This window comes from Coregonus lavaretus, assembly GCF_964263955.1.
Source record: "Coregonus lavaretus genome assembly, contig: HAP1_SCAFFOLD_1971, whole genome shotgun sequence".
Taxonomy (NCBI): domain Eukaryota; kingdom Metazoa; phylum Chordata; class Actinopteri; order Salmoniformes; family Salmonidae; genus Coregonus; species Coregonus lavaretus.
The window spans coordinates 51,685-74,724 of NW_028162590.1; the positions used below are offsets into that span (position 1 = coordinate 51,685).

The 23,040-nt window shown below is 43.3% G+C and overlaps 1 protein-coding gene across 1 annotated transcript in view; it reads left to right on the top strand.

The window, feature by feature from the left end:
• LOC311119135 (serine incorporator 5-like) overlaps positions 1 to 23,040 on the top strand; it is a 40,010-nt gene that overhangs the window by 371 nt on the left and 16,599 nt on the right. The gene's annotated exons all lie outside the window — the stretch shown is intronic.

Here is a 23,040-nt window from a genome sequence, read left to right on the forward strand (position 1 = left end):
TGTATGTGTGTGTGTCTTCCAACGGTTGGCTAAAAGCTAGCTAGCTATTCCTAGCGGATGACCACGAAGATAATCTAGCCAGCCAGTTTCCCTAAAATGTATACAAAGTAACGTTAGCGCACAATGCATCTGCAAAGCTGTTGTGATTTGTATCGGAAGCGAGTCTGTAACATTTGTGTAAACTGGCACATGTTTTGCTGGTGTTACCGATGTCAGTTCGACTGTAAATAATGTATTGTTGAACTGTTTATCATGCATTGACGGCGTGAGTGACACAAATTTGGGTTCTGTGCCTAAATGTGCCGCTCAGGCTACCTCTGCAAACATAGTCTAGCCTTTGTGTTTGGCTTGGTCCAATTTGTTTTTTGAATTGATCTCACAGTTTTCCAGTGACGTAATGCTGTGTGCTTCTAATGGTTTTGGCAGGTCTTGTCTCTTCTTTCCCATTGGAATGGTGTCTGCTTGACTAGCAGTATTGAGCTTAATCCAATATACCTCACTTATTCACTTAGTATTTAGGGTAGGGATGTCCCAAGGATCGTGTCTACACTTGACACTTACATGCGACTTCTGCTATCAGAATACGAAGGTCGCATTCAAAAGACAGGTATATATGCACAAAAGTTGCATTGTGGTCTGATTGTGTTCAGATCTGGCTGACCACTTCAGGAGGTGGTCAGGGACGCATTGTGTGAGGATTTCTCATCAGTCTGGACGCAATCAGGCTACTGAAAGCACATACAGTACAGAAAATGTGTGTTTTGGGAGCGAGAGGCACCTTCTTTAACCTTTTTTAAATTAAAAAGCTCTGACGAAGGCCTTGAGGCTGATACGTAAAGCTTAATAAAGAGCAGTGATACTAGCTAGAGCAGTGTGCGGGTTTCTTCTTTTTTCTCTTCATTAAACATTGGAGGAAATGCGTTCCTAGCCTGTGAGGAATGTGTTTGCTGGCTTCATAAATGCTAGCCAGCTAGCTTATTAGGATATTTTTTGGTTTGCTAACCTTTTTGCAATCCCTTTAGCTTTGCTAGCTAGCTTGCTGGCTAGTTACAGTGGTTAGCTGGCTAGTTAGCTACAGTAGTTGGCTACTGCCATCAAGTTGTTTTTGTGTTATTATCAGATTTAGCCTGTTCCACCGTTTGCAGAATGCATACTGGCATTTCAATATAGTGCGGGAAAAGGGAATCCGGACACTCCATGATCAGAATACAAAAGCTGCATGAACTGTCAAGTCTAGAGACGGCTCCTTTTTTGTGTGTGTGTGTGGTTATTTTACCCCCTTTTTGTGGTATCCAGTTGGTAGTAGTTACAGTCCCATCGCTGCAACCCCCGTACGGACACGGGAGAGACGAAGGTCGAGAGTCATGCGTCCTCCGAAACACAACCCAACCGAGCCACACTACTTCTTGACACAGTGCCCGCTTAACCCGGAAGCCAGCCGCACCAATGTGTCGGAGGAAACACCGTACACCTGGCGACCGAGTCAGCGTGCACTGCGCCCAGCCCGCCACAGGGGTCACTATAGCGCGATGGGACAAGGACATCCCTGCCGGCCAAACCCTCCCCTACCCTGGGCCAATTGTGCGCCGCCCCCATGGGTCTCCCGGTCGCGGCCGGCTACGACAGAGCCTGGACTCGAACCAGGATCTCTAGTGGCACAGCTAACACTGCGATGCAGTGCCTTAGACCACTGCACCACTCGGGAGGCTAGAGACAGCTACTTGAGGATGATATGGCCAAGCCGTTAGGTGACGAGCAGAGCTTCTATGGCTGAAAAGGTTTCAAGTGCAGAAATCAAACAAACCAACCAAAAGTCCACTAACACATATAGTTAAACATGACTTAATGTTGAGGTATTTGAGAAAATGTGTCATCCAAGCAGGGATACAGAAAGCTTCTATGTCCCATGGAGTAGGACTAGTTCTTGGCATTGTTCCATTGAGGAGGAGTGTATCAGGGGCCTGGGCTGATCCTTACTGCCTGCTAGTCTAACCACACTGAATAGGTTCTCCTCCAGAGGAATTTAATTACAGGGACACACCCCTCATCCAGTGCAGTCAGGGACATCCCTTCAGCCCACTCAATGAAGAAAGGAATGAAAGGAAATGAGGGGTGGTGTGTGTGTGCGTGTGTGTGTGTGTGTGTGGCTGAGATTTGCAGGAAATTAAGCACAAACACTTTAGTCAACATTGTCCTGCTGCACAGGCCATATGCTAATCCTGTCACTGACCCCTATTAGCTTTGTCCCTGTCAACGTGTGTGTGTGTGTGTGTATTTGTGTTTGTTTTGACTGTGTGTCTGTCTTACTTGTGTGTGTGGTCTGCAGGTGGTCTGTTAATTTCCTCCTTGGTTGAACGTGGGGGGCTGGCTATTTGGATTAGATTAGTGTCGGAGCGAAACGGGCCAGAGCTTGGCAGAAGAAGGCCAGACAGTGGTGTAGATGGACAGGGAGAGAAGTAGTCTGGGACAGGAGAATCAGGACCAGGGAGGTGTCTCTGATAGGTGCAGCAGGAACTCTGACCTACATTGGAAACATAACAGTATGGTGACAAACACAGCAGTGAGAGGTCACACACTGACTCAGCATACACCTGTCCTGCAGTACTAGTCTGGCAGACACACATACTCACACACACCTGCAGCTGACTAACATAAACATCCAGTAGCTGTCTGTCACTCCAGGCCTGCCACAGTGCCACATGGCCACACTCTGCATTCAGAGTGGGGCCATGTGGCCCTTTATAGTAGAGGTCAGGCCTTGGGCAGGGAGATCTGACCCTGGAACAGTGGCATAAGGTTTCCTTCTGAACCAACGTGGCTAAGTAAACAAAGCCATAGTGTGGATATGTACAGTGCCTTGCAAAAGTATTCATCCCCCTTGGCGTTTTTCCTATTTTGTTGCATTACAACCTGTAATTTAAATTGATTTTTATTTGGATTTCATGTAATGGAAATGCACAAAATATTCCAAATTGGTGAAGTGAAATGAAAAAAATAACTTGTTTCAAAAAATTCAAAAAAATTAATAACTGAAAAGTGGGAGAACACAGACGAACATATGTATTCACCCCCTTTGCTATGAAGCCCCTAAATAAGATCTGGTCCAACCAATTACTTTCAGAAGTCACATAATTAGTTAAATAAAGTCCACCTGTGTGCAATCTAAGTGTCACATGATCTGGCACATGATCTCAGTATATATACACCTGTTTTACATTTACATTTTAGTCATTTAGCAGATGCTCTTATCCAGAGTGCATACATATATATATTTTTTTTTCATACTGGCCCCCCGTGGCCCCAGAGTCTGCAACACCACTAAGCAAGGGGCACCACCAAGCAAGCTGCACCATGAAACCAAGGAGCTCTCCAAACAGGTCAGGGACAAAGTTGTGGAGAAGTACAGATCAGGGTTGGGTTATAAAAAAAATATCTGAAACTTTGACCATCCCAGGGAGCACTGTTAAATCCATTATAAAAAAATTGAAAGAATATGGCACCACAACAAACCTGCCAAGAGAGGGCCGCCCACCAAAACTTACGGACCAGGCAAGGAGGGCATTAATCAGAGAGGAAACAAAGAGACCAAATATAACCCTGAAGGAGCTGCAAAGCTCCACAGCAGAGATTGGAGTATCTGTCCATAGGACCACTTTAAGCCGTACACTCCACAAAGCTGGGCTTTACGGAAGAGTGGCCAGAAAAAGCCATTGCTTAAAGAAAAAAATAAGCAAGCACGTTTGGTGCTCGCCAAAAGGCATGTGGGAGACTCCCCAAACATATGGAAGAAGGTACTCTGGTCAGATGAGACTAAAATTGAGCTTTTTGGCCATCAAGGAAAACGCTATGTCTGGCGCAAACCCAACACCTTTCATCACCCCGAGAACACCATCCCCACAGTTAATCATGGTGGTGGCAGCATCATGCTGTGGGGATGTTTTTCATCGGCAGGGACTGGGAAACTGGTCAGAATTGAAGGAATGATGGATGGCGCTAACTACAGGGAAATTATTGAGGGAAACCTGTTTCAGTCTTCCAGAGATTTGAGACTGGGACGGAGGTTCACCTTCCAGCAGGACAATGACCCTAAGCATACTGCTAAAGCAACACTCAAGTGGTTTAAGGGGAAACATTTAAATGTATTGGAATGGCTTAGTCAAAGCCCAGACCTTAATCCAATTGAGAATCTGTGGTATGACTTAAAGATTGCTGTACACCAGCGGAACCCATCCAACTTGAAGGAGCTGGAGCAGTTTTTTCTTGAAGAATGGGCAGAAATCCCAGTTGCTAGATGTACCAAGCTTATAGAGACATACCCCAAGAGACTTGCAGCTGTAATTTCTGCAAAAAGTGACTACAAAGTATTGACTTTGGGGGGGTGAATAGTTATGCACGCTCAAGTTTTCTGTTTTTTTTGTCTTGTTTCTGGTTTGTTTCACAAGAAGAAATAGTTTGCATCTTCAAAGTGGTAGGCATGTTGTGTAAATTAAATGATACAAGCCCCCAAAAAATCCATTTTCATTCCAGGTTGTAAGGTAACAAAATACAGTTGAAGTTGGAAGTTTACATACACTTAGGTTGGACTCATTAAAACTCGTTTTTCAACCACTCCACACATTTATTTTTAACAAACTATAGTTTTGGCAAGTCAGTTAGGACATCTACTTTGTGCATGACACAAGTAATCTTTCCAACAATTGTTTACAGACAGATTATTTCACTTATAATTCACTGTATCACAATTCCAGTGGGTCAGAAGTTTACATACACTAAGTTGACTGTGCCTTTAAACAGCTTGGAAAATTCCAGAAAATGATGTCATGGCTTTAGAAGCTTCTGATAGGCTAATTGACATCATTTGAGTCAATTGGAGGTGTATCTGTGGATGGCTCAAGGCCTACCTTCAAACTCAGTGCCTCTTTGCTTGACATCATGGAAAAATGAAAAGAAATCAGCCAAGACCTCATAAAAAAATTGTACTGGTTCATCCTTGGGAGCAATTTCCAAACGCCTGAAGGTACCACGTTCATCTGTATAAACAATAGTACGCAAGTATAAACACCATGGGACCACGCTGCCGTCATACCGCTCAGGAAAGAGACGCGTTCTGTCTCCTAGAGATGAACGTACTTTGGTGCGAGAAGTGCAAATCAATCCCAGAACAACAGCAAAGGACCTTGTGAAGATGCTGGAGGAAACAGGTACAAAAGTATCTACAGTAAAACAAGTCTTATATCGACATAACCTGAAAGGCCGCTCAACAAGGAAGAAGCCATTGCTCCAAAACCGCCATAAAAAAGCCAGACCACGATTTGCAACTGCACATGGGGACAAAGATCCTACTTTTTGGAGAAATGTCCTCTGGTCTGATGAAACAAAAATAGAACTGTTTGGACATAATGACCATCGTTATGTTCGGAGGAAAAAGGGGGTTACTTGCAAGCCAAAGAACCCCATCACAACCGTGAAGCACGGGGGTGGCAGCATCATGCTGTGTGGGTGCTTTGCTGCAGGAGGGACTGGTGCACTTCACAAAATAGATGGCATCATGAGGAAGGAAAATTATGTGGATATATTGAAGCAACATCTCAAGACATCAGTCAGGAAGTTTGGTCGCAAATGAGTCTTCCAAATGGACAATGACCCCAAGCATACTTACAAAGTTGTGGCAAAATGGCTTAAGGACAACAAAGTCAAGGTATTGCAGTGGCCATCACAAAGTCCTGACCTCAATCCTATAGAAAATGTGTGGGCGGAACTGAAAAAGTGTGTGCGAGCAAGGAGGCCTACAAATCTGACTCAGTTACACCAGCTCTGTCAGGAGGAATGGGCCACATTTCACCCAACTTATTGTGGGAAGCTTGTGGAAGGCTACCCGAAACGTTTGACCCAAGTTAAACGATTTAAAGGCAATGCTACCAAATACTAATTGAGTGTATGTAAACTTCTGACCCACTGGGAATGTGATGAAAGAAATAAAAGCTGAAAGAAATCATTCTCTCTACTATTATTCTGACATTTCACATTCTTAAAATAAAGTGGTGATCCTAACTGACCTAAGACAGGGAATTTTTACTAGGATTAAATGTCAGGAATTGTGAAAAAATTAGTTTAAATGTATTTGGCTAAGGTGTATGTAAACTCCCGACTTCAACTGTAGGAAAAATGCCAAGTGGGATGAATACTTTAGGAAACAACACGTGCAGTGTTTCAAAACCCCTCTGGCTGTGAACACAGACGAACACAGACTTCCATAGGAGGAGGGGAGACTTGAGCTGAGCCCTTGATCAAAACCCAGGACATTGTGGTCTTTGATTGTCTTGTCCTGTACCAGGTGTAGCCATTAGAAGACAAGAGTCTGGTTTAGGCTACGATGAGAGCATAGAGTTGTGGTTGGGAGTAGGACTATGTCTGGAGCTAGTTTCCCTACTTTAGTTTAATGTGTGTTTATGTTTGGATGTTTATTTATCATCTCTCCGGCTGCACTGAGGGTCCGCGTGTAGAGAGGGGAGTATGATGAAACCCAGTGAAATGCCTGTCTGCTTGATGGTAACGGATGAGAGAGAGAGAGAGAGGGAGAAAGAGAGAGAGGGAGAGAAGGAGTGAGAGAGAGATGTAGGCACCTGAGCTGAGCCATAAGGGAGACTAGGCATCTACCACCCCACTATCAGATTAGGGGGGGCAATGTAGCCAATGTTTTTTGTCCCCCCACTTTGGTTCCGAAATCACCATCACCCACTAATTAACTGGTCATTTTTGCAGATGAAGTATTTGAGCTAATAATGTATCAATATTTATAGTTTACAAATGAGCTATGATATAGCTAATGAATATATAGCACAACTTTGGATTTCACCCCCATCTCCAAATTGAATGGTCTTCTCCTCTTGCTTCTGCTATGTAGTACACTTCGCTAAAAGTGACCAAATACAGTACACTGATTGTTTAAAGCAAAACTACCAAAACTATTGCTGATGGTGAACCTGAACAATCAAAATAAAATATATTGTAAGCCCCGTTCAGCAGGTATAGCCAGATGAGAGTTGTGTCTCAGGTAGCTTACTTTTATTCCAGTAAAACACAATTTTCAACAGTGCATAGATATCAATAACCTAGCAAATTACATAGGTTGTCACTCAACGAATAAAGCCTAATATCACTCAAACCATTTTAGTATTTGAATGCTGAAGGTGCCGCGCAGATGTGCAAGATCAGGAACAGGCCAAATATTATAATTTTTTGCCTCAGCTTCATGTTGAATCCACTCTTCCACTGTTGGTAGCAGTCGTAATTGTAAAAGTGATGCCCACATGTGACTGAAGCTCCCCTGACCCAGTCCACCCGAAGCGGTAGGACTTCCCATCTAGCTACTCGCATTTCGACCAAACATGCATGCCAGTAAACAGTGCACTGCCACCACCACCAGTTCTTCTCTTGACGTCAAAGCCACAATGTATTGTTGCTGTATTAGTTTTTGATAAATGAAGTGTATACTTTTTTTATTATTATAAACTTTTGCATAAATACTGTTTAGATGGAATATCATCAATCTAAATTGTTAGATTTGTGGAAATATATCATGCAACCTTCCCTTTAAACATTTGAATCGGGGACGATGCATATCTGGGAATCGTTACATCCCTATAACCCACAGATTCAGCCAGCACATGAAGAGAGACTGCATGGTTGCATAATACATAGGCATACATGTGTTTGATAATTGATATCCATCTCAGATGAAAAAAGCTGCTACACATTGAAGTTTGGCATATAACTAGAGGTATTCCATTGTCTATAACACAATTATTAGCAAGATGCTTTATCTGTGAGGTTGTATCGGAGGTAAAGGTATACATGGCTGTGTAGCACTGTGTTATGACTGGACCACATTCTTCCACTGTGTACTGTCTGTCTGTCCGTCTGTGCCTCTGTGGGTGACTCTTGGGTTGCTCAACATCCCCTTTGTCCCTTTCTCTCTCTTTCTCTCTTCCTTTATATCCCTGTCTTTGTTTAGCGTAACCAGGGGCTGTATTTACCCCGTTAAGGAGTTGTTAAACCTGTGTGTCAGTGTGTAGGAAACAGTGCAGGGATATATTTCTGCACTGTGCATGCAGCTGCCTAGCTATAGAGAAAATAGAGCTGCCGTCAGTCAGGGGAGAAAGCGGCACAGGTCAACTCTACACTATACTACCCCTAGCCCTGGCTCCTAACTCTGTGGGCCCATGTGTGTGTGTCTAGGCATGCGTGTGTTTGTGTGTGTGCCTCAGTCTTCTGTCTTTGTCTTCCTGAGTTTCTGTATGTGGCCATATCCTCTCTTGTTCTCTCTGCAGACACAAAGCGAGGGAGGGAGAGGGTCATAGCCACGGGAAGTGGTTTGGGGGTGGGGGTGCTGCAAATGTTTTCGCCAACGGCATGTTGTGTTCAGATACAGTTCTGCAACAACCCTGAGTCAGCAGCATCAGAATGACGCTCCAGCTGTCCCTGTCCTGATTTGCCGGTGTTGTGTTCTGCTTATTGTTTCACCGTCTGGGTTTGACCTAGTTCTGCAGAGTGTTTGTATGTGTGTGTGTGCTCTCCACCATCTGTTGTTCTTATCTCAGTCCTGTACTGGTATCTCATAGTGTTTGAGTCTAAATGCAGTGTGTACAATGAGTATACAAAACATTATGAACACCTGCTCTTTCCAAGACATAGGCTGACCAGTTGAATCCAGGTGAAAGCTATGATCCCTTATTGATGTCACTTGTTGTCCCCGAGTGGCGCAATGGTCTAAGGCACTGCATCGCAGTGCTAGCTGTGCCACTAGAGATCCTGGTTCGAATCCAGGCTCTGTCGTAGCCGGCCGTGACCGGGAGACCCATGGGGCGGCGCACAATTGGCCCAGCGTCGTCAAGGGTAGGGGAGGGAATGGCCGGCAGGGATGTAGCTCAGTTGGTAGAGCATGGCGTTTGCAACGCCAGGATTGTGGGTTCGTTTCCCACGGGGGGGCCAGTATGAAAAAAAATATATAAAAAATAAAAATAATGTATGCACTAACTGTAAGTCGCTCTGGATAAGAGTGTCTGCTAAATGACTAAAATGTAAATGTAAATGTTATATATACAGTACCAGTCAAAGGTTTGGACACACCTACTCATTCCAGGGTTTTTCTTTATTTTTACTATTTTCTATATTGTAGAATAATAGTGAAGACATCAAAACTATGAAATAACACATATGGAAAATCATGTAGTAACCAAGAAAGTAATCTGTCCTTTGGTCTGATGAGTCCAAATTTGAGATTTGTGGTTCCAACCGCCGTGTTTTTGTGAGACGCAGAGTAGTTGAACGGATGATCCCCGCATGTGTGGTTCCCACCGTGATGGAGTGCTGCATCAGATGACCTGGCTTCCACAATCACCCGACCTCAACCCAATTGAGATGGTTTGGGATGAATTGGACCACAGAGTGAAGGAAAAGCAGCCAACAAGTGCTCAGCATATGTGGGAACTCCTTCAAGACTGTTGGAAAAGCATTCCTCATGAAGCTGGTAGAGAGAATGCCAAGAGTGTGCAAAGCTGTCATCAAGGCAAAGGGTGGCTATTTGAAGAATCTCAAATAACAAATATATTTTGATTTGTTTAACAGTTTTTTTGGTTACTACATGATTCCATGTGTGTCTTCACTATTATTCTACAAAGTAAAAAAAAAAGTAAAAATAAAGAAAAACCCTTGAATGAGTAGGTGTGTCCAAACTTTTGACTGGTAGTGTTTATATAAAAATATATTTTTTGTAATTAGATTTTTTTTTTATGGTATTGAAAATCATACGGTCGGTATTTCGAAATACCCCGGTATACGGTATAAACGGTATATTGCCCAAGCCTAGTTTTGATGTATTTCTAATACCTTTTAAGATTTTGTCTGCTAGATGTTTTTTTAGACCTCTTTTCCATCTGTTTGACCAGAAATCAAAGCATTTGCCTATTCCCAATTTTTTTAATGGAAAATAGTGGAAAAAGTTATATATGCCTTAATTAAAAAATATATATATATATACACAAAATTTGATGTGTTTCTATGAACTTCACATGTTTGTGCTCATGGAATGCACTGAAGTAAATCCGAGGCCAAGCATCCCGTTATGCTAAAGCTCTGAGTGGCCCACTGGTTTTACACAGAGGAAAATGGGAGAAGGTGTGTGTGGATTTGTGCGTGGACGTGTGTATTCATGCGTGTGTGGGACTGTGTGTGTCTGTGTGTGAGAACAACAGGGCAGGGTCTCTATCCCCTTTCACCCCTAACCCCTGGGACAGCGGAAGGATGGGAGAGGGAGAAAGAGAGGGAGAACGAGAGGGAGAGTATAACAGAAAGATCTAGAGGGAGAGTATAACAGAAAGATCTAGAGGGAGAGAGAGAGTTGTCATTGTCTCTAGGGTCCAGCGAGGGTTGAGTCACAGTGGAGGTTGGTGTGGTGTCAGTGGAAGGGGAGGGTGGTTGTGTGGGCTTTTTATAGAAGATAATTGTAGAACTGGTAGCCTTGCCATGTAACCCTTTGTGGGTGTAGTGTGTGTGGTTGCGTGTGAGTGTGTGGAGGGGGGGATGTGGGTGTGAGTGTGGAGAGGGGGATGAGGGTGGTGTGGTTGGGATGAGGGTTAGATGGCTACAGATTGAGGGGTAATAGTTTGGCAGGCTGGGTGCTAATATTGTCTGAACGGGGGCCTCCAAACATACAGGCAGACCACCTGAGGGAGGGGAGGGTCAGAGTTGGTTGTCATGGCATCTCCATTGTCTCTGTGTGCTGTGGAATGCCTCACGTACGGTAGCTAGCTGTGTATAGTGTTAGAGTGTTCACATACACTGGCTCTATTAGATTAGCTAAATGGCTAAATACACACTCACTAAAGACAGCTAACACCCACACAACCCTTTTTCTACTCTGCTACTTGAGTCTGTGTTGCCTAATTAATTATTATCAAAGAGAGGAACTAATCCCATTTAGTCCTGTGTAGTTTAGTAGAGGATATAGGCCTACTGCCCAGTCCCAAATCAACTCCCTACCTCTACCCCATACCCTGCACACTCCCCCCAGCCCCCATGCTTATAGGGAAGGGCACTCAACATGTACTGCACTGACACAAATGACTGATGATTGGTTGAAATAAATTGATAATAAGAAGATTGTGGGAGCTGTACTGTTAGATTTCAGTGCAGCCTTTGGTATTATTGACCATAACCTGTTGTTGAAAAAACTTACAGTGGGGAGAACAAGTATTTGATACACTGTCGATTTTGCAGGTTTTTCTACTTACAAAGCATTTAGTGGTCTGTAATTTTTATCATAGGTACACTTCAACTGTGAGAGACGGAATACAAAACAAAAATCCAGAAAATCACATTGTATGATTTTTAAGTAATTAATTTGCATTTTATTGCATGACATAAGTATTTGATCACCTACCAACCAGTAAGAATTCCGGCTCTCACAGACCTGTTAGTTTTTCTTTAAGAAGCCCTCCTGTTCTTCACTCATTACCTGTATTAACTGCACCTGTTTGAACTCGTTACCTATATAAAAGACACCTGTCCACACACTCAATCAAACAGACTCCAACCTCTCCACAATGGCCAAGACCAGAGAGCTGTGTAAGGACATCAGGGATAAAATTGTAGACCTGCACAAGGCTGGGATGGGCTACAGGACAATAGGCAAGCAGCTTGGTGAGAAGGCAACAACTGCAATTATTAGAAAATGGAAGAATTTCAAGATGACGGTCAATCACCCTCGGTCTGGGGCTCCATGCAAGATCTCACCTCGTGGGGCATCAATGATCATGAGGAAGGTGAGGGATCAGCCCAGAACTATACGGCAGGACCTGGTCAATGACCTGAAGAGAGCTGGGACCACAGTCTCAAAGAAAACCATTAGTGTAACACTACGCCGTCATGGATAAAAATCCTGCAGCGCACGCAAGGTCCCCCTGCTCAAGCCAGCGCATGTCCAGGCCCGTCTGAAGTTTGCCAATGACCATCTGGATGATCCAGAGGAGGAATGGGAGAAGGTCATGTGGTCTGATGAGACAAAAATAGAGCTTTTTGGTCTAAACTCCACTCGCCGTGTTTGGAGGAAGAAGAAGGATGAGTACAACCCCAAGAACACCATCCCAACCGTGAAGCATGGAGGTGGAAACATCATTCTTTGGGGATGCTTTTCTGCAAAGGGGACAGGACGACTGCACCGTATTGAGGGGAGGATGGATGGGGCCATGTATCGCGAGATCTTGGCCAACAACCTCCTTCCCTCAGTAAGAGCATTGAAGATAGGTCGTGGCTGGGTCTTCCAGCATGACAACGACCCGAAACACACAGCCAGGGCAACTAAGGAGTGGCTCCGTAAGAAGCATGTCAAGGTCCTGGAGTGGCCTAGCCAGTCTCCAGACCTGAACCCAATAGAAAATCTTTGGAGGGAGCTGAAAGTCCGTATTGCCCAGCGACAGCCCTGAAACCTGAAGGATCTGGAGAAGGTCTGAATGGAGGAGTGGGCCAAAATCCCTTCTGCAGTGTGTGCAAACCTGGTCAAGATCTACAGGAAACATATGATCTCTGTAATTGCAAAGAAAGGTTTCTGTACCAAATATTAAGTTCTGCTTTTCTGATGTATCAAATACTTATGTCATGCAGTAAAATGCAAATTAATTACTTAAAAATCATACAATGTGATTTTCTGGATTTTTGATTTTTGTTTTAGATTCCGTCTCTCACAGTTGAAGTGTACCTATGATAAAAATTACAGACCTCTACATGCTTTGTAAGTAGGAAAACCTGCAAAATTGGCAGTGTATCAAATACTTGTTCTCCCCACTGTATGTTATATGGCTTTTCAACCTCTGCCATATCGTGGATTCAGAGCTATCTATCTAATAGAACTCAAAGGGTTTTCTTAAATGGAAGCTTCTCTAATGTCAAACATGTAAAGTGTGGTGTACCACAGGGCAGCTCTCTAGGCCCTCTACTCTTTTCTATTTTTACCAATGACCAGCCACTGGCATTAAACAAAGCATGTGTGTCCATGTATGTTGATGATTCAACCATATACGCATCAGCAACCACAGCGAATGAAGTCACTGAAACCCTTAACAAAGAGTTGCAGTCTGTTTTGGAGTGGGTGGCCAGTAATAAACTGGTCCTGAACATCTCTAAAAGTAAGAGCATTGTAGTTGGTACAAATAATTCCCTAAGTTCTAGACCTCAGCTGAATCTGGTAATAAATGGTGTGGCTGTTGAACAAGTTGAGGAGACTAAATTACTTGGCGTTACCTTAGATTGTAAACTATCATGGTCAAACCATATAGATTCAATGGTTGTAAAGATGGGGAGAGGTCTGTCCGTAATAAAGAGATGCCCTGCTTTTTTGACACCACACTACAAAAAGCAAGTTCTGCAGGCTCTAGTTTTGTCTAATCTTGATTATTGTCCAGTCGTGTGGTTCAGTGCTGCAAGAAAATACCTAGTTAAGCTGCAGCTGGCCCAAAACAGAGCGGCACATCTTGCTCTTCATTGTAATCAGAGGGCTGATATAAATACTATGCATGCCAGTCTCTCTTGGCTAAGAGTTGAGGAGTCACTTCTTCTTTTTATAAGAAACGTGTTGAAAATCCCAAATTGTTTGCATAGTCAATTTACACAAAGCTCTGACACACACACTTACCCCAGCAGGCATGCCACCAAGGGTCTTTTCACAGTCCCCAAATCCAGAGCAAATTCAAGAAAGCGTACAGTATTATATAGATAGAGCCATTACTGCATGAAACTCCGTTCCATCTCATATTGCTCAAATAAACAGCAAACCTAGTTTCAAAAAACAGATAAAGCAACACCTCACGGCACAACGCCTCTCCCCTATTTGACCTAGATAGTTTGTGTGTATGTATTGATATGTAGGCTACGTGTGCCTTTTTTAAAAAGTATGTAGTTCTGTTCTTGTCTATTAATGTTCTGTATTATGTCATGTTTCATGTTTTGTGTGGACCCCAGGAAGAGTAGCTGCTGCTTTTGCAACAGCTATTGGGGATCCTAATAAAATACCAAAGTACCAAATACCCCTTGACACTTCCTGTAATACCCCATACACTTGTAGATCTGAAAGACTTTGGTCAAGTACACAGTTTAGCAGATGTTATAGCGGGTGCAGCGAAATGCTTATATTACTAGCTCCTAACAATGCAGTAAAATGTCAAACAGGTACACAAATAATCAATTAAAAAAACAGAAATAACAACAAGAAATCAAGAAATGTCGGAATGAATCCAATTAACAGCCCAAATAGCACTGTAACAGTAATCCAAATGCAATCTTTACGTATCTACACCAGATGTATTTACACAAAATATACTAGGAATGATATGTAAAGCAGTAGATATATTAGTGTGAGCTACACTATACTGTACATATAAAGTGTGTAAAACAGTATGTAAACATTATTAAAGTGACCAGTGTTCAATGACTGTACATAGGGGTATGTACTGTACATACAGTGAGGGAAAAAAAGTATTTGATCCCCTGCTGATTTTGTACGTTTGCCCACTGACAAAGAAATGATCAGTCTATAATTTTAATGGTAGGTTTATTTGAACAGTGAGAGACAGAATAACAACAACAAAATCCAGAAAAACGCATGTCAAAAATGTTATAAATTGATTTGCATTTTAATGAGGGAAATAAGTATTTGACCCCCTCTCAATCAGAAAGATTTCTGGCTCCCAGGTGTCTTTTATACAGGTAACGAGCTGAGATTAGGAGCACACTCTTAAAGGGAGTGCTCCTAATCTCAGTTTGTTACCTGTATAAAAGACACCTGTCCACAGAAGCAATCAATCAATCAGATTCCAAACTCTCCACCATGGCCAAGACCAGAGAGCTCTCCAAGGATGTCAGGGACAAGATTGTAGACCTACACAAGGCTGGAATGGGCTACAAGACCATCGTCAAGCAGCTTGGTGAGAAGGTGACAACAGTTGGTGCGATTATTCGCAAATGGAAGAAACACAAAAGAACTGTCAATCTCCCTCGGCCTGGGGCTCCATGCAAGATCTCACCTCGTGGAGTTGCAATGATCATGAGAACGGTGAGGAATCAGCCCAGAACTACACGGGAGGATCTTGTCAATGATCTCAAGGCAGCTGGGACCATAGTCACCAAGAAAACAATTGGTAACACACTACGCCATGAAGGACTGAAATCCTGCAGCGTCCGCAAGGTCCCCCTGCTCAAGAAAGCACATATACAGGGCCGTCTGAAGTTTGCCAATGAACATCTGAATGATTCAGAGGAGAACTGGGTGAAAGTGTTGTGGTCAGATGAGACCAAAATAGCGCTCTTTGGCATCAACTCAACTCGCTGTGTTTGGAGGAGGAGGAATGCTGCCTATGACCCCAAGAACACCATCCCCACCGTCAAACATGGAGGTGGAAACATTATGCTTTGGGGGTGTTTTTCTGCTAAGGGGACAGGACAACTTCACCGCATCAAAGGGACGATGGACGGGGCCATGTACCGTCAAATCTTGGATGAGAACCTCCTTCCCTCAGCCAGGGCATTGAAAATGGGTCATGGATGGGTATTCCAGCATGACAATGACCCAAAACACACGGCCAAGGCAACAAAGGAGTGGCTCAAGAAGAAGCACATTAAGGTCCTGGAGTGGCCTAGCCAGTCTCCAGACCTTAATCCCATAGAAAATCTGTGGAGGGAGCTGAAGGTTCGAGATGCCAAACATCAGCCTCGAAACCTTAATGACTTGGAGAAGATCTGCAAAGAGGAGTGGAACAAATTCCCTCCTGAGATGTGTGCAAACCTGGTGGCCAACTACAAGAAACGTCTGACCTCTGTGATTGCCAACAAGGGTTTTGCCACCAAGTACTAAGTCATGTTTTGCAGAGGGGTCAAATACTTATTTCCCTCATTATAATGCAAATCAATTCATAAAAATTTTGACATGCGTTTTTCTGGATTTTTTAATTGTTATTCTGTCTCTCACTGTTCAAATAAACCTACCATTAAAATGAAAGACTGATCATGTCTTTGTCAGTGGGCAAACGTACAAAATCAGCAGGGGATCAAATACTTTTTTCCCTCACTGTAGAGCTGCGGTCTGTAAGGTGCAGGGTAGACCTGGTAGCCGGCTAGTGACAGTGTCTGAGATTCAGGGCAGGGTACTGGGAGGAGGCCGGCTAGTGGTGGCCCAACAGTCTGATGGCCTGGAGATAGAAGCTGTTTATCAGTCTCTTGGTCCCAGCTTTGATGCACCTGTACTGTCTCCGCCTTCTAGATGGTAGTGGGTGAACAGGCCGTGGCTTGGGTGGCTGGGGTCCTTGATGATCTTCTTGGCCTTCCTTTGACACCGGGTGCTGTATATGTCCTGGAGGGCAGGCAGTGTGCCCCCGATATTGTGTTGGGCTGACCGCACCACCCTCTGGAGAGCCCTGTGGTTGCAGATGGTGCAGTTGCCTTACCAGGCAGTGATACAACTCAACAGGATGCTCTCAATGGTGCATCGGTAGAGGTTTAGGGCCCAAACCGAATTTCTTCTGCCTCCTGATGTTGAAGAGGCGCTGTTGTGCCTTCTTCACCACACTGTCTGTGTGAAGGGACCATTTCAGGTCGTCAGTGATGTGCACGCGGAGGAACTTGACGTTTTTTACCCGCTCCACTGCGGCCCCGTTGATGTGGATGGGGGCGTACTCTCTCTGCTGTCTCCTGTAGTCCACGATCAGCTCCTTTGTTTTGTTGAATTTGAGGGAGAGGTTATTTTCCTGGCACCACTCCGCTAGGGCTCTCACCTCTTCCCTGTAGGCTGTCTCATCTTTGTTGGTAATCAGGCCTACCACTGTTGTGTCGTCAGCAAACTTGATGATTGAGTTGGAGACGTGCATGGCCATGCAGTCATGGGTGAACCGGGCGTACAGGAGGGGGCTGATTCTCCTAACCATAAAACCCACGTTGTTGACACTGAAGCCTCTGAAGCCACCACTCACCACACAGAAATGGGCCTGTCTAACTGCTCTCATAAGCAGACGCCTGGTCTTCTTTTCTGAAGGAGGAAACTGGATAATTATACACCATACTCAGATACTCTCCTTTATTCCTCTAGTTAGAACCCCACCCTCTTGCCGTTCCGTTCTCTAACCTAAAGATTTCCAGTAAATCCTACAGAACACACGCAGCTGTGGTGAGGAAGTTAGGGTGGGTTTGCACTGAGCTTCAGTACTTGGGGACAAAAACAGGCCTCCTTCTCGCTGTGCAGTGTGCACAAGATCCTTTTCTCATCCCATGCCTGTCTTCTCCTCTCATGTCACTCTTACATGATACATTCTTATAGCTAGACAGACAGGACTTAGACCTACAGAGGCCTACAGCGTTTGTGACAGTCTGTTGTATGGGAGTAAACTAGCCTACCATCTGAGATGCCTGTGTCTGTTGCATAATCTGTTTGTAATACAAAAGGGACACAAGCCAGTCTGTCTAACCCTACGCAGTAAAGCGCATGTGTGTGTAACGGTCTGATGGGTTCTGTTCTGGTGCTAATGACAGTCATCTGTGGTATGATCCAGACTCGTGCAGGGTTTTACACTAACGTTTTCCGCCATCAACTTTTTCAGTTGCTGGCACCAGCACATCATTTGGTGGCACAATTTTTTTTTAAATATAAAAAAATATATAATTGATAATGACCTGGCTTGTGTCTTGTAATGTGCCTGCATTCCATACAGAACCAGGCTAATAATGACTAGCCATATTTAAATTAGCATGCCCTTGTGTAGGGCTGTGGCAGTCATACAATTTTGTCAGCTGGTGATTGTCATGCAAATAACCGCAGGTCTCACGGTAATTGACCGTTATTAACATAAACACGTTTAGCATCTCCTGGCTTCCACGCATAGCCTACAAGCAACTAATGCAGACTGTTGGAACATCTACAATTTAAAAAGTCTAATAAATCCATTTAATATAGCCTACACCATCACAATAAATCCTTTATTTATTTTAGACAGGTCTAAAGAAACATGATATGAAGAAAATGTAGCCTATTTCAGAAGAACAGAATAGCATATTCTGAGTTGTTCTTATGTTAGTCCCTGATCTGGCTATGCAATATGGATGTGGGCTACACAGTTCATTTAGCAGACAAGATTTGCTTAGAATTCCGTGGCATTATGTAATATTATTTTATAGTATGAAGAATACAATTGAACATAGCTGAATAAAATAGAAAGGATATTTTCTCCAAATGATTTCCGAGGGAGTGCGCACATGTGGCTATTCTGTGTTGAGCAATTAACAAGGAAACAGGTCGTCATATATGCTTAATTTAGAGTTATTTATGCAACTTTAGTTGTGATACAAACGTTAGGCTATATCTTTTAATTTTTAATACATTTTAAGGCTGCATGATGCGACTTTAATGATGATTTGAAAAAGTTGCATGAAAGGCATGAGCTCTTCTCTGTTTCTTGTGCAGGCTGCACACACTTCATCACTCTCGTTCACAATTTGACAAGCACGTGATAATGTTCTCACCCAGCAGACTATTTTTAATTTAATCTGGTCTTTACATATAGCCTATGGGTGGAATAATGTTTTATTTAAAAAACGTCATCCATAGCCTGCACAGGAATAGCAAATGGAGGTTATGTGCGGTACATTTTTTTATATGCAAGCATAGGCAGCGAGTCAATAAGGCTAGGGGAAGCTTTTCCTTAAGTAAATTGAATTGCCAAAATTATATAGCCTATTTAGCCTACTCCCGTCTATACAGAAATAAATGAAATAATTTGTAATAGGCTACTAAAGCATGATTTGGCCACAGAATATCATTAGCTTCTTTAAAAAAAATAAGTTGTGAATTGTTTTAAATCTTATTGCCTACAGTCGGAAGGAAAGGCAGCAGGTGCAATTTGGGCAGATTGTTGTAGAGTTGCGACTGTCTGTGAAAAGTATAGAGGCCAAGCCAGGCATATCGCAATATTTCCAAATAAAATCACAGGAAAACATAGTTTGGAAAGCAAATGGTTATTGCTGTAAAGAGAATACAATGAAAAGACTAATCTGTCTTTTAGTTATCAAAATTATCGCCATTATCCGCGTTGAGTATGTATGCAAAAAAAGTATGCATTACTACTTTAAGAATAATGCATTTTTGAATAGCCCTACCCAATGTCATTATGCATTGACATACACCTTATGTTTACATTCTCAAAAATGTCAGAATAATGTGAGCATTGCCTGACTAAATAGACAGCATGCTCCTGACACAAACACACTAATGAAGTCTGTCCATGTGGTAGCTCAGGGGTGTCAAACTCATTTTAGCTCAGGGGCCACATGGAGGAAAATCTATTCCCAAGTGGGCCGGACCGGTAAAATCATGGTATATATAACTTAAAAACAACAACTTCAGATTGTTTTCTTTGTTTTAATACTATCAACATAAAACATAAAGCTGGAGCCTGAGGACAGTGTGTCCAAAATAGTACAAGCACAACATCACTATTAATCATAAAACACCTCAAGTTTATTTGAAAATTCTAAAGAAAAAGAACACACAAACACACAATGCCTCAGTGATTCACATAACTGTTTCACAGATCACATAACTATATCAGGGTGTCATTTCTCAGGCAGAAATGTAGATACAAATAATGAAATCCTGTTCCCCAAACAAGTGCAAGAACCACAGAGTCAAGAATAGGTTAAATATACAAATAAAATAAAATCAATTAAAAACAATAGCACATCAACATAAAAACATATAAACATAAAGCTGGAGCCTGAGGACAGTGTGTCCAAAAGCACAACATCACTATTAATCATAAAACACCTCAAGTTATTTGAAATTCTGAGGACAAACAACACACAAACACACAATGCCTCAGTGATTCACAGAAGTATATCACAGATCACAGAACTATGCAGCACTTTAAGTGGTGCACTTTAAGTGGGGTTGCATAGTTTATTTGACTCCTGATACCTGGCATCTTTTAGCTTTCACCAGCGCATCAATATCAGGCGTCACATCCTGAGTGGCAGCCAACTTCAGGATATGATTCAAGTGCTTGTGCGTGAGCCTTGAGCGCAGCTTTGTTTTATTTATGCTCATTACAGAGAACTTGCTCACAAAGATATGTGGTTCCAAACATGCACAACCGTTTTGCAGCGAGGGCTGTCAAGTTGGGGTAACCTGGCAAGAGATTCTGATAAAATGTGTCCAAGCCAGCTGCGGCAAATTTGCCCTTCAAATCCGAGTCACACTGCAAGTCTATTATTTCAAGTTGGATGCTGACGGGCAGATCAGAGGGATTCACGGTGAATGGCGAACAAAAAACTTTGAAGTCTTTCTCCAGTTCACCAAAAATCTGAAAGCGTTGCTCAAACTCCCTTAACAGTCCCGTTATTTTATATTTGAACCGCTTCATGTCTGCCACATGTTGGGTCGCGCACACATTTTTCAGACAGGGGAAGTGAGCTGCATCACCACCGGCGAGTTGCGTCTCCCACAATGACAGCTTCAACTTGAAAGAACGTATTTTACATTTACGTCATTTAGCAGACGCTCTTATCCAGAGCGACTTACAGTTAGTGAATACATATATTTATTTTTTTATACTGGCCCCCCGTGGGAATCAAACCCACAACCCTGGCGTTGCAAACGCCATGCTCTACCAACTGAGCTACATCCCTGCCGGCCATTCCCTCCCCTACCCTGGACGAATTGTGCGCCGCCCATGAGTCTCCCGGTCGCGGCCGGCTGCGACAGAGCCTGGATTCGAACCAGGATCTCTAGTGGCACAGTTAGCACTGCGATGCAGTGCCTTAGACCACTGCGCCACTCAGGAGTATGCTGTCATAATGCTGTCATAATACTGTCATAATACTGCGTGGCAACTTTGTTGCGCCCTTGCAGCTGTTTGTTCAAGTTATTCAGGTGCTCTGTAACATCCACCATAAATGCAAGGTCCTGCATCCATTCTGCGGAATTAAATTCTAACACTGGTTTGCCCTTTTCTTCCATGAACTGTTCAATTTCTTCTCGTAAATCAAAGAAACGGCTCAGCACAGCACCTCGGCTTAACCATCTTACCTCAGTGTGGTATGGCAGGCCATAGATGTGGTCTTTCTCTCTGAGAAGGCTGTCAAACTGACTGTGATTCAGGCTTCTGGATCGGATGAAATTAACAGTTTGGATGACCACCTTCATGAAGTTATCCATCTTTAATGACTTGCAACACAAAGCCTCCTGGTGCAAAATACAGTGAAAAGTCCAAAAATCACGTCCTCCATTTGCAGATTGCACTTTCTCTCTGAGCTTTGTCACAACGCCTGCTTTTTTCCCGATAATTGAGGGCGCACCATCTGTAGCCAGGCTGACAGCGCGGGACCAGTCCACTCCGACCCTGTCCAGCGCGCCGACGAGTGCAGTGAAAATATCAGCTGCTGTCGTTGTATCTGTCATCGGCACCAACTCCACGAACTCCTCGGTGACGGTCAATGTGTCATCAACTCCGCGGATGAAAATGGCCAGTTGTGCAACATCTGTAATGTCCGTGCATTCATCAATTGCAACCGAAAAACGCAATGACTTTACTTTTTGCTTCAACTGGCTGTCCAAATCCACTGAAAGATCGGAAATCTTGTCTGCAACTGTGTTTCTTGTCAGGCTGATATTTGCAAAAGCCTGGTGCTTTTCAGGGCACACAATCTCTGCTGCCTTCATCATGCATGTTTTTACAAATTCACCCTCACTAAATGGTTTTGAAGAAACTGCGATTTCATTAGCAATGAGGTAGCTAGCTTTCACTGCAAAGTCACTGATGTCTCGGCTGTGAGTAAACACAGACTGCTGTTTCTTCAGACCCACCAACAGTTCATTCACCTTCTCTCTTCTCCGCTGTCCTTGAAAGTTGTCATATTTGTCAGCATGAAGACTCACATAGTGGCGACGAAGGTTATATTCTTTCAGCACTGCAACATGCTGTGAACACACCAAACATACAGCTTTCCCATTCAATTCCGTGAATAAATAGAAGGATGACAATTTTTCTTGGAACACTCTGCACTCTGCGTCCACTTTTCTCTTTTTTGACAGAGACATATTGGGGCAATGAGGGTGCCAAAGCACATAATGTTAAAAGTAGAAGCCGTAATAAATATCGCGGGCAAAACAAAGTAGCTCATCCGGACTGGCTGCACTTGCTTGACCTATTTGCTCTGCCCTGGTATAAACAGTTTGCTTGCTTAACACGATTGTTATTGCGCCATCCAGTGGACACAATTGGAACAGCAGTTTCTTTTATTGAAAAATTGCAGCTCATTTTTATACCTTACAAAATCATCTCGCGGGCCGGATTAAACCCGTTTGCGGGCCTGATCCGGCCCGCGGGCCGGACGTTTGACACCCCTGTGGTAGCTAGTCAATCTCGCCATTTGAGATGTTGAAGAGTGATTGAGAGGTTACTGTATCATGTTTTAAAAATGAAAAATCTATCAAAAACCGAGTTCCCTTTGTAATGGAACGCTTTGTATGGAAAACCAAGTTGAAGCCAACATTCAATGTTGTCTTGCTGATAATAACCGCACATAGTTTTACCGCAACAAGTGCAACAGACTAGCGCAACGCCCTTCAATTGAAATGGCGGGGGGTGAAACAAAGCTCCTACATCTCTCATAACAACTGATCAGAAACGAAATAACAAAATAATTATATTGGAGCAGTAGAACATCTAAATCAGCTACCATAACTTCAATGACTAAAGAGGAAATGTCTGATTTTCAAGGTAGACTATCATTGACTGAATTGCACATCGCAATGTTTCAGCAGAGAGGAAGAGGCGAAGCGAGAGGGCTCACTCTCGCCAAAATATGTCCTATGTAAGCCCAATGCGTTTCTATGGGAATAATGTGCAGACCTAAGCTTGTCGCCTGCCTTCCCGCCTTTGGGACAAAGACTCCCATTGTTAGGGCGGAGACATGATGATCTCATCATTATATACAGATCTCTTGTTCAGC